The 16,597-nt window shown below is 33.9% G+C and overlaps 1 long non-coding RNA gene across 1 annotated transcript in view; it reads left to right on the forward strand.

Annotated features, from left to right (window-relative positions):
- LOC131424031 (uncharacterized) overlaps window positions 1–11,572 on the forward strand; it is a 31,776-nt gene extending 20,204 nt beyond the window's left edge. Inside the window, exons 2-3 of the long non-coding RNA XR_009226402.1 lie at window positions 9,453–9,588; window positions 11,529–11,572. This is a non-coding gene — a long non-coding RNA (uncharacterized LOC131424031). The remainder of the gene's footprint in view (window positions 1–9,452; window positions 9,589–11,528) is intronic.
- Window positions 11,573–16,597: the final 5,025 nt, after the last annotated feature.

The following is a 16,597-nucleotide window of genomic DNA, read 5'->3' on the forward strand; positions in this document are numbered from 1 at the left end:
AAGAAATCATGAGCAAAACACCCGAAAAAAAATGTTTTTTAAAATTTATTTTTATTTTTATTTAATTAATTAATTTATTGCATTTGTGATTATCTCTTTCAACATCCTGAAATTTTAGATAATCATCTTGGAAGGTGAGATAAATTTATTTGCTTTAATTGTTTTGCAAAAAGGAATTGCCCAAACAGGTGTTGTTCACCTGATACCCTTTCCTAGAATATATAAGCAAGTCAGATAACACCATTTCCTTGTGAAATTAATATGTATCAGGGCAGCAACAACATAACACTAAAAAATCCTAAGGCATACTGCAGTACAAGCAAATAAATTTGAGTACATTTAAATTAAAAGGAAAGGAGGAAGAAAATCAATACTTTAAAGAGTTTAAAAAATAGGATATTTTCTATTATCCTTGTAAGGTGTGTGTGTGTGTATTCAATTTATACAACACATTCCTTAATTTTTAGATTTTTGTTCTTTTAGGAGAAACATCTATTAATCTAATTCTAAGCAATGAAGTCTTCTATGTAGGGGAAATATGGGAAATGAGGGAGTACTGTGCTTAAAATCAAGAGAAGAATGAGTTGAGCTCTTCCCTCTACCTCTAACAAGTGAGAGGTGAAGATAGGTATTTGATCTAAGTGTATATATTGTTATAAACAAATGTGATTGTAAAGATTATTTGAGGTACATATAAAGTACATGATGCCCAGAAAATGGTAATAGAAGTTATTAAATATAAAAAATGTGAATGAAAGATATTCAGGTATGTGTTTTGCTTGATATATAAATAAATTTTTAGGAGGATAAAATTAAACTATAAATAGGAAATTATAATTATCCTTCTGAAAATACATACACATACATACACACAAACATAAATGAAATTTCTGACTTGGGTATAAATTTAGGGGTTGGAAACCTGAAATAAGTGACATTGAAATATATTATTGCCGTAGCATAAAGTTTATTTTCCTTCTAGAGAATTTTATGAAACAATAGAGGTGTTTTGGTTCATTAAAGCACAGATATCATAGCAGAAATATGTTCTATAAACAAAAATTCAACAAATAATTACAAATATGTTTGAAAGTCTGAACTCAAAATTCATTTAGTCTGGTAAAACATTTATGAAATGCATGTTTGTGTATTCTCTTATTGTTAAAGATATTCACCCACTACCCAATAAGATGATAACTGTTTTTAGAATTCATTTTTGGTTTGCTCTGGTTTTTAGAATTATTAATAAGAATTTTAGGTTCCACAAGGACTTAAATTTCATGTCATATATTTTCCAGCCAGAGGCAAATACTTTCCCAGGTTATTAACTCTAATCAATATTGCAGTACTTACCTAAATAATTTAGTCAGAGAAATAGAAGTGTAAACTGCAATGTAAGGAGCTTAGTTGTTCTTAAGTCATCTCTAGCATTAAACTATATAGAGAGTTGTTTAAATGCTGTTTTCTTCTTCCATTAAGGCTCATCTATATATTCTGATTGTGCTACCAGGAGTGGCACAATCCCTTTCCTAAGGGAGACTACAGGAGTCTTACCCTCCTGGAGAATTTTATTTTTCTTCCTAAAGTAAACTGCATTTGCATTTTGTAGTTTTCTAATGGAGTTGTGTTTTCGTTTTGTTTTATTTTCTGGGTGTTGGGAGGAAAAACCCAGTGCCTCATGTTTTTGGTAGTATGGCCATTTTGACTATATTAGTTCTGCCTATCCAGGAGCATGGGAGATCTTTCCATCTTCTAAGGTCATCTTTAATTTCTTTCTTTAGTGTTCTATAGTTTCCATCATAGAGGTCTTTCACCTCTTCTGTTTGATTGATTCTCAAGTGTTTCTTTTCTTATTTATTTATTTTGAGGCTATTGTGACTGTGGTAGTTTGTCTAGTTTCTCTTTCAGTGGATTCATCACTGATTTACAGGAACGTGTTTGATTTATGGGTGTTGATTTTATATCCTGCTACTTTGCTGAATTCATTTATGAATTTTAGAAGTTTACTGGTGGAGTTTTTGGATCTTCTAATTATGGAATAATGTCATCAGCAAATAGTGGTAGTTTGAGTTCTTTTTTTCCTATTTGTATCCCTTTAATTTCTTTCTCCTGACTAATTTCTCTGGCTAGAGTTTCAAGGATGATGTTACATAGAAGTGAAAGAAGGCATCCTTGTCTTCTTCCAGTTTTTAGAGAGAATGTTTTAATTTTTCTCCATTTAGAATGATGTTGGCCTTGGGCTTAGCATATGTAGATTCCATGATGTTGAATTATGTTCCTACTCTCCCTAGATTTTCTAGTGTTTTGAACATGAAGGGTGCTGTATTTTGTGAAATGCTTTTTCTACATCTATTAAAATGGTCATTTCTTTCTTGTTTTTAAACCTATTGATTTGATTAATTATGTTTATTGATTTCACTATGTTGAATCAACCTTGCATCCCTAGGATGAACCTACTTGATTGTTTTACACTATCTTTTAAATATGTTTTTTTTTTTTTTTTTTTTTTATGAAATTTTCCAGAATTTTGTTGAGAATTTTTCCATCTATCTTCATCAGGGACAGTGATCTGAACTTTTCTTTTTTTAATGTGTCTTTGTGTGGTTTTGGTATCAGGGTAATATTAGCCTCATAGAATGAGTTTATAAGGGTTCTCTCCTTTTATATTTCATGGAATACTTTGAGGAATTTTGGTGTTAATTCTTCTTTAAAGGTCTTGTAGAACTCAGCTGAGAATCCATCTGGTCCTGGGCTTTTCTTGGTTGGCAGGCTGACACAGTCTGGCTGGGCACAAATAACCGGGAGCTCACGAGCCACTTGTAGGTTCAAACAGGAACTACTTTATTGCCCGAATCCAACGGGAACTCTCTAGAACTCCATGGAAACTCCGCGAGAATCAACGGGAACTCAAAAGTAGCAGGCACCTGAGGTAGCAGGAGCCGCCTTATTGCAGGACAGCAGAGATTTATATACACAACTGAATACACAGCTTGTTTCAATTTAGCGTCATCCAGTTACAGCAATCAGTCATTATCTTAATAATTATACACAGCTTAACTTAATTATCATCATCTTAATGGCTCGCTGGCGTTACTTCTCAACCACTCCTTCTGGCAAAATGCCAGGTGCCATCTTGACTTGGTTGTGGCTCTCAACAGTAGGCTTTTCATGGTGTCTTCTATTTCATTGCTTGAAATTGAGCTGTTTAAATTGTGTATGTCCTCTGATTTGGTTTGGGAGGTCATGTCTGTAGAAATTTGTTGATGTCTTCAATATTTTCTATTTTAGTGGAAACTAAATTCAAAATAGTTTCTGATTATCTTCTGTATTTCAGATGTGTCCATTGGTCCATTTTGATATTTCCTCTTAAATCCAGTATTATATTTACTTTTTCAAACAACCAACTTTTTCTTGTGTCAAGTTTATTGAATTGTTTCTTTTGTTTGATTTTCCTTGGTTTTCAGCTGTGATTTTAATTATTTCTTGTCTACTAATGTTTAGAGTGTGATTTGTCCTTCTTTCTCTAGTAGATAAATGGTACCGAATATAAAACAATCCACACATGAATATAGTTATCTCATACTAGACAAAGGCACTAAAAACTGGAGAAAAGATAGCCTATTCAACAAATGGTGCTGGGAAAATTGGAAAGCCATATGGAACAAAATAAAATTAAACCCCTATCTCTAACCCTGTATGAAACTCAAATCAAAGTAGATCAAAGACTTAGGCATTAGAACAGAGACCCTACACCTAATAGAAGAAAAAAATAGGCCCAAATCTTTATCATATCATCCTAAGATCTGACTTCCTTAACAAGAGTCTTAATATGCAAGAAATAAAATCAAGAATCAATAAATGGGATGAATTCAAACTAAATAGCTTCTTCTCAGCAAAGGAAACAATAACTTGGAAAGCCTACAGAATGGGAAAAAAATATTTACCACATGCATTTCAGATAACACACTAATCTCCAGGATATATAAAGAACTCAAAAATCTTAACACCAAAACCAAAACAAAACAAAAACTGAACAGACACTTCACAGAAGAAGAAATACAATTGATCAACAAGTATATGAAAAAGTGTTCAATATTACTAGTAATGAGAGAAATACAAATCAAAACTCCTCTAAGATTTCATCTCAACCCAGTCAGAATGGCAATTATCAAGACTATGAGCAAGAACAAGTGTTGGCGAGGATGTGGAGAACAAGGTACATTCATAAATAAATGGTGGAAATGCAAATTGATGCATCCATTATGGAAAGCTGTATGGAAATTCCTCAGAAAACCTGGAATGGAACCACCATGTGACCCAGCTATCCCACTCCTTGGTTTATACCCGAAGGTCTTAAAATCAGCATATTACAGTGATGAAGCCACATCAATATTTATAGCAGCTCAGCTTACAATAACTAAACTATGGAGCCAACCTAGGTGCTGTTCAACAAATGATGAATAAAGAAAATGTGAATATATATAAAATGAAATATTTTCCAGCCATAAGGAAGAATAAAATTATGTTGTTATTTGCCAAAATGGATGAAACTGGAGAATATCATGATAATAAAAATAAGCCAATACTAAAAATTCAAAGGCCAAGTGTTTTTTTTTTTTTCTGATATGCAGATGCTAATTCACAGTAAGGGGGTGCCAGGGAATAATAGAATTATGTTAGATTAGGTAAAGGGAAGGAAGGGGAGGGGATATGAGGGTAGGATTAATAGTAGAATGAATCAGACATTATTACCCTATATACATATATGACTATAGCACTAGTAGGATTCTACATCATGTACAACCAGAAGAATGAGAAATTATACTTCATTTATGTATGATGTATCAACGTGCATTCTATTGTCATGTATAACTAATTAGAATAAATTTTTAAAGGCCCAAAATTATCTTTTTGTTTTCTCAATTTTATCTAACACTTTTCTGTGTTTTTGATTTCCACCCTAATCTCAAGTTTTTTCTTTGGAGGAATTTTTTTCTTAAATTGGAAGATAAGATTATTTATCTGTGATCCTCTTTGTTCTGAATGAGATAGACATCATTACTCTAAGTACACATATGAAGACATGAATGGTGTGACTCTACTTTGTGTACAACCAGAGATATAAAAAATTGTGCTCTATATGTGTAGTATGAATTGTAATGCATTTTGCTGTCACATATAACAAATTAAAATTAAAAATATATCTGTGGAAAAATGGGTATTTATAAACTTAACATTTTTTCTTTAATGTTAATTTAGTAATATCCAGAATTTTTATATGTTGGATTTTCATTGTCTTTCAATTCAAAATACTCTTGAATTTCCCTTTTTCATTGATTTTTTGGCCCCTGAGCCCTTAGTACTTTGTTAATTTGTTTCCCAGTATTTGGTTATTTTCTGTAAGTGGATATTTCAGTAAGTGATTTCTAATCTAATTTGATTATAGTTGGAAAATTACTTTGAATGAACTGAAATTTTTCAAATATGTAGAGAATTTGTTATGGCACAAAATATTGTCCATCTCGGTAAATGTTTCAGGTATAATTAGAAGAAACATATATTTGTTAAAGTTATTTAAACATCTATTAGTTTAAATTAGTCATTAATGTTGTTTAAGTCTTGTATCCATTACTAACTGTCTGTCTATATTTTAAAAAAATTATTAATAAAAGTTTATTGAAATCATCAAGTGTGGGTTTGTCTATTGCCCCTTGTGATTTTATCGGTGTTTACTTCATGTATTTGTAGCCTCTCTAATTGGATATATAAGCATCAAATCCTCTTGATAAATTAATAACTTTAACAGGATTAAGTGAGTTTTCTTATTCAATATAATATTGTTTGCTCCAAAATATGTTTTGACTGATGTTAATATAGCCACCACTCCGGTTTCTATGGATTAATGTTAACACATACAAGTTTTTTACCTTTTTACTTTCAATACTTTTGTGTTTATATACTTTGAGATTTTTGTAAGAAAGTATGTGGTTTAAGCAAAACAAAACAAAACAAAACTATAATCCTACCCTCTTGCCTTCTAGTTGGGGATGTATTAGGGTTCTCTAGAGAAACAGAATCAATAGGAAGTATGGTTATAAAAAAGGAATTTATTAGATTGGCTTACATGACCAGCAGCTAATAGTCCACAATGGCTGTCTGCAGGCTTGAGAGTTGGAAGACAAAGTAGCTGTGCAGTACGAGAAGCTTAAGCCTCAGAAAAATAGGGAACAACAGTCTGAAACTGAAGGCTTCTGTAAATTCCCTGGAGAATTGAGTCATTGTCTGATGTCCTCAGGCGATTTGGGCAGGAATCAAGAACTTGTTCAAGGAGAATTGAGCTTGCATCTGCTGCTGCTTCCTTGTTCTTCCAGATTTTATTCCATCCAAGCCACCATCTTATTGGATGGTACTACTCATGCTTATGGAAGGTCTTCACTTCAATTCACTATCCCATATGCCAATCATTCCTAGACATACCCTCAGTGACACACCCAGAAGCTTCTTAATGTTTGTCATCTCTTAATCCAATCAAGTTGACAATTCAAATTAATCATTACAGGGAGTATTCACATTATTTACTTTTGATATATTATTAATAAGATTTGTCAAAATCCTTCATCATCCTATAATTTGCCATGTGCCCCATCTATTATTTGTTCCCTTTCTCCCATTTTTTCTGCTTTGTTTTGGGTTTGGCATAGATTATCTTCTAGTTGTAAGCCAAATTATCTTTTACCTTTTTCTTTTCATTCTTGGTAATTTTTTATTGTATATTAGATATTATAAATTCTGGTCTCTTTTCTTTTTTTAGATATTGGATATGTTCTCATTGTTATAAATATCTAAAACTTTCTTTTGGTACCTAGATAAGTTACCTGGAAACAGTTTGACTCCTTTGGATCTTGCTTTTAAGATATGTATATAATCAAAGCAATACTGTGTCTTCATCTAAGCACTGAGGCAAGAGTATTTTATAGCATGTTATATATTAAATTTTTTTCTAATCTGATTATAAAAGGTGCCATTTTCTACCAACGCAAATGCCAGGCACTGTTACATATAATATTTTTGTTTGTTTGTTTGTTTTTTGTTTTTGTTTGCTTGTTTGGTGAGCTCTTCTCCAGCATCAGGTAGGTCTTTTACACACACACACACACACACACACACACACACACACACACACTGATCAGTACTCAACTGAGCACTCAAGTATAGAACCTCTACAGCTCTCAGGAGTTTTCTGTCTGTGCAGAAGTTAGCTGCCCTGTTCTTGCTGTATGCTTAACTCATCTCTTCAACTCAAGGAGTGTGTAGCCTCCCCTTTCGTTTTCCTCCCTGTTCTGTCCCCTGGAAACTCTCTCAACAAAATAGGCAGAGGCAATCACAGATATTACATGCTTCTTTCCTGTCTCTTAGTGATCACTGTTTTACTGCTTGTTGTCTAAAGCCTTGAAAACCATTGCTCTCATGTTTTGTTCTCTTTTTTATCATTTCAGGAGATAGGATAAATCTGGACATGTTACTTCATCTTGATGAGAAAAATAATTCATTTCTTTTAAAGATTAATAAACTGTGGTTAAGATGTTATATAATATTCCCAAACAACTCTAATGATCTCATAATCACCAGAGTGGACATTCTAAGAAATAAATTCGGACTTTTAAGAACTAAAACCAAAATGATGATGACAAACTAGATTAAAGATACTTCACTGATGTTATTTCTGGTGCATTTTTGGTGGTTTATTCCAAATTGATGCTCCTTTGAAATAGAATAAAGGATTCAATTTCTCCACTGACACACAGATAAAATGATTATGTAATTTGGGCCTAAAACTAATTTTTTATTTGTTTTAATCAGTTATACATGACAGCAGAATATTCTTCGATTCACTGTACACAAATGGAGCACAATTTTTTACTTCTCAGATTGTACACCAAGTAGAGTCAAAGCATTTGTTCAATCATACAAGTACCTAGGGTAATGATGTCCATTTAATTACACCATCTTTTCTACCTCCATGCTCCCTCTTATCCTCTTCCCCTTTGCCCAATCTAAAGTTTCTCTATTCCTCCCATGCCTCTCCCCCATCATGGATCAGCATCCACTTATAAGAAAAAACATTCAGCCTTTGTTATTTTTGGATTGGCTTACTCCATCCATTTACCTCAAATGCCATAATTTTATTCTCTTTTAATGCTGAGTAATATTCTATTGTGTATATATACCACAGTTTCTTTATCCATTCATCTATTGAAGGGCATCTATGTTGTTTCCACAATTTAGCTATTGTAAATTGTGCTGCTATAAACGTTGAACTTGCTGCTTCACTGTAGTATGCTGTTTTTAAGTCCTTTGGGTATAGATCAAGGAGTAGGATGGCTGGGTGGAATGGTGGTTCCATTCCAAGTTTTCTGAGAAATCTCCATACCACTTTCCATAATGGATGCACCAGTTTATAGACCCATCAGCAGTGTATGAGTGTGCCTTTTCCTCCAAACCCTTGTCAACACATATTGGTGTTTGTATTCTTGATAACTGCCATTCTAACTGGAATGAGATACATAGGATCTTAGAGTAGTTTTGATTTGCATTTCTCTAATTACTAGAGATGTTGAACATTTTTTCATATATTTGTTGATCGATACTGTATTTCCTTCAAAGAAGTATCTGTTCATTTCCTTAGCCCATTTATTGATTGGGTTGTTTGATTTTTGATGTTAAGTTTTTTGGGCTCTTTATAAATGCTAGAGATAAGTGCTCTATCTGATGTGCATGTGGTAAAAATTTGCTCCCATTCTGTAGGTTTTTCTCTTCACCTCATTGATTTGTAAAAATAAGAGACCCAGAATAGTCAAAGAAATCCTCACAAACAAGAATGAAACAGAAGGATCATAATACCAGAACTTAAATTATACTACAATGCTATAGTAACAAAAATGGCATGGTATTGGCACCAAAATAGAGCATGTAGACCAATAGTACAGAATAAAGACACAGAGACAAAACCCACATATATACAGTTATCTAATACTAGACAAAGGTGCCAAAAACATGCACTGGTGAAAAGATAGCTTCTTTAACAAGTGGTGCTGGGAAAACTGGAAATACACATGCGGTAAAATACAACATGAGGAATTAGAATATCACAACCTCCAAGAATAGGGATGGGGTTTGGAAATCATTTTGGCTCAGTGATTTTCATTTTGCCAATATAGAATCTGAGTATTAGGAAAATTCAGGTTCTAGTTCTGCCTTGACAGTATTCTTGGAGTGTGTGTTTATGTTTGTGACATAATGCAGATTTTGAGATACAAATTTCTCTAATTTTGAAACAATGACCTAATTCAATTATACTTCATTAATTTGACATTTAATTACTATATGAAAAAGTGAGTTTTTGCTAACAAATATCAGAATGAAAATGAAATTATACCCCTATCTCTCACCAGGTACAAAACTCAACTCAAAGTGGATTAAGATCCTAGGAATTAAACCAGAGACCCTGCACCTTATAGAAGAAAAACTAGGCCCAAATCTTCACCATGTTGGCTTAGGACCTGACTTCCTTAATCAGACTCCTAAAGTGTAAGAAATAAAATCAAGAATTAGTAAATGGGATGCATTCAAACTAAAAAGATTCTTCTCAGAAGAAGAAACAATCAATGAGGTTATAAGAGAGTCTAATTTTATTATTAATAGCTTATAGTGGTATTCTGCTTATAGTGGTATTCAGTTGATTTCACCTCAGATTTTCACTTTGGCTGCAAAGGATTAGGACTGAAAATTTTATAAAGAAGAACACTACTTCCAACAGTTCATCCCACAGTCTAGTGCTTGGGAAAGCTAAAATTAATGGCATTTATAATCTTAAATTTGGCTTCAGACCTGGTGCTTGCACACTTGTATCCAGAAGAAGCTAAGGTTCAACACAGGTTCAATATATGTTCTAAGTACATGAATTGGTAGAATACAAGATAATCACAGAAAAAAGGGCACATCTGAGACAATCCACTAGGAAGAATGGAGTGAAGAATTCTCTCACACAGGCTGAGAGTCTGAGAACAGGGGAGACAAGTTAGTAAGATCATGGAAGCAATAGTAAGCAATAAGGTTTGATGGTGGAGCAAAGCTTCCACCGGAAAAGGACTCACTTTAAATTTCTTTCTTGGACAAGAAATCATGGGTAGTTTTCACTGCTTGTTTCCTTGTGAAATTCTCTTCCAGGAAGGCAGAAGCCATTTCTGTATTGTTCAAAATCATTGCTAAACTGTATATGGTGGTGCATGCTTGTAATCCCAGTGGCTCTGGAGGCTGAGGTAGGAAGATCACAAGTTCAAAGCCAGCCTCAGCAACTTAAAGAGGACTTGGCTCTAAATAAAATATGAAAAAGGGCTGAGGATGTGATTCAGAGATTAATCACTCACAGATTCAATCCTAAAAAATCATATTGCTACTTTTGAGCACAGTGATTTTAGCCCTGATGATTTTATTGAATGAATGGTTGATTAGATGGATGATAAGGAAGACCATATAAATACAACATGAGAATTAGAACATCACAACCTCCAAGAATACAGATGGGGTTTGGAAGTCATTTTGGCTCAGTGATTTTCATTTTGCCAATGTAGAATCTGAAAATTAGGACAATTCAGGTTCTAGTTCTGCCTTGACAGTATTCTTAGAGTGCGTGTTTATGTTTGTGACATATTGCAGATTTGAGATAAAAATTTCTCTAATTTTGAAACAATGAACTAATTCAGTTACACTTCATTAATTTGACATTTAATTCCTATAAAAAAGTAACAAATATCAGAGATTCTGAGGAAAAAATAATCTCATCATAATCATATTTGAGCTTGTACAATTATAATCACTGGCATGATTCTAGTTACTTTTGGTTTTATAATTCAATTAGATTATAATGTTTAATTCTTCATAATCCTGATTAATTCTTCATAATCTTACACATAAAGGACCATATTTTTAAAGCTTTTAACTATTTTTTAACTTATTTTACATGAGTATAGAGTACCTAATTAAAACTAAAATAATTCACTTATACATAAAAACTCCTAGGCACAAGTATTTTTCAGCAAATTGGTCATTTCTTTCCACAAACTACTTCATAGAATAACATTAGAAAGAAAACTATTTTTCCAATATAGAGTTAAGTACTCTGTGCCTGAACTCAGCAACTATAGCTTTTGAGGCATTTTTTTAAAAAATAAAGTCTTTTTAGAACACAGCCTAGCCCATTGATTTACTTATTTTCTGTAGATACTTTTATGTTACAACAACAGAGCTGAGGAATTGTGACAGTCTCTATGGTTAGCAAAGCTGAAAATATTTGTTATTGACCCACTATAGAAAAATGCTTGGTGATCTCTGCTTAATATGATGGGGAAAGAAGAAAAATCCAACTTCTCCTTGTAATGTTCAAGTTTTAGATAAAATGAAGAATGTTGCTTTTTAAATCAATTCAGTTGTTAGAGATTAATTTTTCTTTGTTTTATTTTGGTTTATAGGGCTACCAGTCAAACCCAGAGGCCTGCACATGCTAAGAATGCTGTAAGTACTCTTCTACTGAGCTATATCCTCAGCCCTAGAAAGTTTTTAGTGTTACTTTCCTGAAGAGTCAATGTAATCTTGGTATCAGGCTTAGAATTGCATTTTCTTTTTTTTTTATTGGTTGTCAAAACATTACAAAGCTCTTGACATATCATATTTCATGCATTAGATTCAAGTTGGTTATGAACTACCAATTTTACCCCAAATACAGATTGCAGAATCACATCGGTTACACATCCACATTTTTACATAATGCCCTATTAGTAACTGTTGTATTCTGCTACCTTTCCTATCCTCAACTATCCCCCCTCCCATCTTCTCTCTCTACCCCATCTACTGTAATTCATTTCTCTCCTTGTTTATTTTCCCATTCCCCTCACAACCTCTTATATGTAATTTTGTATAATAATGAGGGTCTCCCTCCATTACCATGCAATTTCCCTTTTCTCTCCCTTTCCCTTCCACCTCATGTATCTGTTTAATGTTAATCTTTTCTTCCTGCTCTTCCTCCCTGCTCTGTTCTTAGTTGCTCTCATTATATCAAAGAAGACATTTGGTATTTGTTTTTTTTAGGGATTGGCTAGCTTCACTAAGCATAATCTGCTCTAGTGCCATCCATTTCCCTGCAAATTCCATGATTTTGTCATTTTTTAGTGCTGCGTAATGCTCCATGGTGTATAAATGCCACATTTTTTTTATCCATTCATCTATTGAAGGGCATCTGGGTTGGTTCCACAGTCTAGCAATTGTGAATTGTGCTGCTATGAACATCGATGTGGCAGTATCCCTGTAGTACGCTCTTTTAAGGTCTTCAGGGAATAGTCCGAGAAGGGCAATAGCTGGGTCAAATGGTGGTTCCATTCCCAGCTTTCCCAGAAATCTCCATACTACTTTCCAAATTGGCCGCACCAGTTTGCAGTCCCACCAGCAATGTACAAGAGTACCCTTTTCGCCACATCCTCGCCAGCACTTGTTGTTGTTTGACTTCATAATGGCTGCCAATCTTACTGGAGTGAGATGGTATCTTAGGGTGGTTTTGATTTGCATTTCTCTGACTGATAGAGATGGTGAGCATTTTTTCATGTACTTGTTGATTGATTGTATGTCCTCCTCTGAGAAGTGTCTGTTCAGGTCCTTGGCCCATTTGTTGATTGGGTTATTTGTTATTTTATTGTCTAATTTTTTGAGTTCTTTGTATACTCTGGAAATTAGGGCTCTATCTGAAGTGTGAGGAGTAAAAATTTGTTCCCATGATGTAGGCTCCCTATTTACCTCTCTTATTGTTTCTCTTGCTGAGAAAAAAACTTTTCAGTTTAAGTAAGTCCCATTTGTTGATTCTTTTTATTAACTCTTGTGCTATGGGTGTCCTATTAAGGAATTTGGAGCCCGACCCCACAATATGTAGATTGGAGCCAACTTTTTCTTCTATCATAGGCAGAGTCTCTGATTTGATATCTAGCTCCTTGATCCACTTTGAGTTAACTTTTGTGCATGGCGAGAGGAGGGGATTCAGTTTCATTTTGTTGCATATGGATTTCCAGTTTTCCCAGCACCATTTGTTGAAGATGCTATCCTTCCTCCATTGCATGCTTTTAGCTCCTTTATCAAATATAAGATAGTTGTAGCTTTGTGGATTAGTCTCTGTGTCCTCTATTCTGTACCATTGGTCCACCCGCCTGTTTTGGTACCAGTACCATGCTGTTTTTGTTACTATTGCTCTGTAATATAGTTTGAAATCTGGTATCGCTATACCGCCTGATTCACACTTCCTGCTTAGAATTGCTTTTGCTATTCTGGGTCTTTTATTTTTCCATATGAATTTCATGATTGCTTTATCTATTTCTGCAAGAAATGTCGTTGGGATTTTGATTGGCATTGCATTAAACGTATAGAGAACTTTTGGTAATATCGCCATTTTGATGATGTTAGTTCTGCCTATCCATGAACAGGGTATATTTTTCCATCTTCTAAGATCTTCTTCTACTTCTCTTTTTAGGGTTCTGTAGTTTTCATTGTATAGATCTTTCACCTCTTTTGTTAGGTTGATTCTCAAGTATTTTATTTTTTTTTGAGGATATTGTGAATGGAGTGTTTTTCCTCATTTCCGTTTCAGAAGTTTTGTCGCTGATATACAGGAATGCCTTTGATTTATGTGTGTTGATTTTATATCCTGCCACTTTGCTGAATTCATTTATTAGTTCTAGTAGTTTTTTTGTAGACCCTTTTGGGTCTTCTAGGTATAGAATCATGTCACCTGCAAATAGTGATAATTTAAGTTCTTCTTTTCCTATTTTTATGCCTTTAATTTCTTTCGTCTGTCTAATTGCTGTGGCCAGTGTTTCGAGAACTATATTGAATAGAAGTGGTGATAGAGGGCATCCCTGTCTTGTTCCAGATTTTAGAGGGAATGCCTTCAATTTTTCTCCATTCAGAATGATACTAGCCTGAGGCTTAGCATAGATAGCTTTTACTATGTCGAGGTAAGTTCCTGTTATCCCTAGTTTTTCTAATGTTTTGAACATAAACGGATGCTGTACTTTGTCGAATGCTTTTTCTGCGTCTATCGAGATGATGATATGGTTCTTATCTTTAAGTCTAGTGATGTGGTGTATAACATTTATTGATTTCCGTATATTGAACCATCCTTGCATCCCAGGTATGAATCCTACTTGATCATGGTGCACAATTTTTTTGATGTGCCTTTGTATCCGATTCGCCAGAATTTTATTGAGGATTTTTGCATCTAGGTTCATCAGACATATTGGTCTGTAGTTTTCTTTCTTTGAGGTGTCTTTGTCTGGTTTCGGAATCAGGGTGATGTTGGCCTCATAGAATGAATTTGGCAGAGCTCCCTCTTTTTCTATTTCCTGAAATAACTTGAAAAGTATTGGTAATAATTCTTCTTTAAAGGTTTTGTAAAACTCTGCTGTATACACATCTGGTCCTGGGCTTTTCTTGGTTGGTAGTCTTTTGATTGCTTCTTCTATTTCATCCATTGTTATAGGTCTGTTTAAGTTGTGAGTATCCTCCTGACTCAGTCTGGGCAAATCATATTACTTAAGAAATTTATTGATGTCTTCACTATCTTCTATTTTATTGGAATATAGGTTTTCAAAATAATCTCTAATTGTCTTCTGTATTTCTGTAGCATCTGTTGTGATTTTGACTTTTTCATCCCATATGTTAGTAATTTGAGTTCTCTCTCTTCTTCTCTTCGTTAGCATGGCTAAGGGTCTGTTGATCTTATTTATTTTTTCGAAGAACCAACTTTTAGTTTTGTTAAGTTTTTCAATAGTTTCTTTTGTTTCAATTTCGTTGATTTCCGCTCTGATTTTAATTATTTCTTGCCTTCTGCTACATTTGCTGTTGTTTTGCTCTTCCTTTTCTAGGGCTTTGAGATGAAGTGTGAGCTCATTTATTTGTTGGTTTTTCCTTTTTTTGAGGAATGACCTCCAGGCGATGAATTTCCCTCTTAAAACTGCTTTCATTGTGTCCCATAGATTCCGATATGTTGTGTCTGTATTTTCATTTATCTCTAAGAATTTTTTGATTTCCTCCTTTATGTCTTCTGTAACCCATTGATCATTCAGTAACATATTGTTCATTTTCCATGTGATGTAGGATTTTTCCTTCCTTCTTTTATCATTGATTTCCAGTTTCATTCCATTATGATCAGATAAAATGCATGGTATTATCTCCACCCCTTTATATTTACTGAGGGTTGCCCTATGGCATAATATATGGTCTATTTTTGAGAAGGATCCATGTACTGCTGAGAAAGAAGTATATCCACTTGATGATGGTTGATATATTCTATATATGTCAGTTAAGTCAAGGTTATTGATTGTGATATTGAGTTCTATAGTTTCTTTATTCAACTTTTGTTTGGAGGATCTGTCCAATGGTGAGAGACGTGTGTTGAAGTCACCCATAATTATTGTGTTGTGGTCTATTTGATTCTTGAACTTGAGGAGAATTTGTTTTATGAACATCGCAGCACCATTATTTGGTGCATAAATATTGATAATTGTTATGTCTTGCTGGCGAATGGTTCCTTTTACCCATATATAATGTCCTTCCTTATCCCTTTTGATTAACTTAGTCTTGAAGTCAATTTTATTCGACATGAGGATGCCCACCCCTGCTTGCTTACGATGACCGTGTGCATGGTACATTTTTTCCCAACCTTTCACCTTCAGCCTGTGTATGTCTTTTCCAATCAGATGTGTCTCCTGAAGGCAGAATATTGTTGGATTTGTTTTTTTAATCCATGTTACCAGCCTATGTCGCTTTATTGGAGAGTTTAAGCCATTAATGTTTAGAGTTACTATTGATATATGGTTTGTACTTCCAGCCATGTTTGATTATTTATCTTCTTTTTTTTTTTTTTTAAATTAGTTTGTTTCTCCATGATTAGCTTTCCCCCGCCCTCTGTCTTTACAGAGGCACTTCCCACTGATGGTTTTGGTTATTGTTTTTCATTTCTTCCTTGTGTAGTGTTTTGCTCAAGATGCTTTGCAATGCTGGTTTTCTGGCTGCAAATTCTTTTAGCTTTTGTTTATCATGAAAGATTTTTATTTCATTGTCGTACCTGAAGCTTAATTTTGCTGGATACAGAATTCTTGGTTGGCATCCATTGTCTTTCAGTGTTTGAAATACGTTGTTCCAGGTTCTTCTCGCTTTCAGCGTCTGTGATGAAAAATCCATTGTTAACCTTATTGGTTTACCCCTGAATGTAATCTGCCTCCTTTCTCTTGTAGCTTTCAGTATTTTCTCTTTGTTCTGTATATTGGATATCTTCATAACAATGTGTCTTGGTCTACTGTGATTTTGTGTGCTCGGTGTCCTGTATGCATCTACAATTTGTATATCTGTTTCCTTTTTTTATTTCTGGAAAGTTTTCTGTAATTATTTCATTCAGCAGGTTACTCATTCCCTTGGTTTGAATCTCTGTACCTTCCTCTATCCCGATGATTCATAAGTTTGGTTTTTTTATATTATCCCATATCTCTTGGATGTTTTTCTC

This window comes from Marmota monax, unplaced genomic scaffold (assembly GCF_021218885.2).
Source record: "Marmota monax isolate L192 unplaced genomic scaffold, Marmota_monax_Labrador192_F-V1.1 WCK01_AAM20220418_F8-fsc00019, whole genome shotgun sequence".
In the NCBI taxonomy this organism is placed as follows: domain Eukaryota; kingdom Metazoa; phylum Chordata; class Mammalia; order Rodentia; family Sciuridae; genus Marmota; species Marmota monax.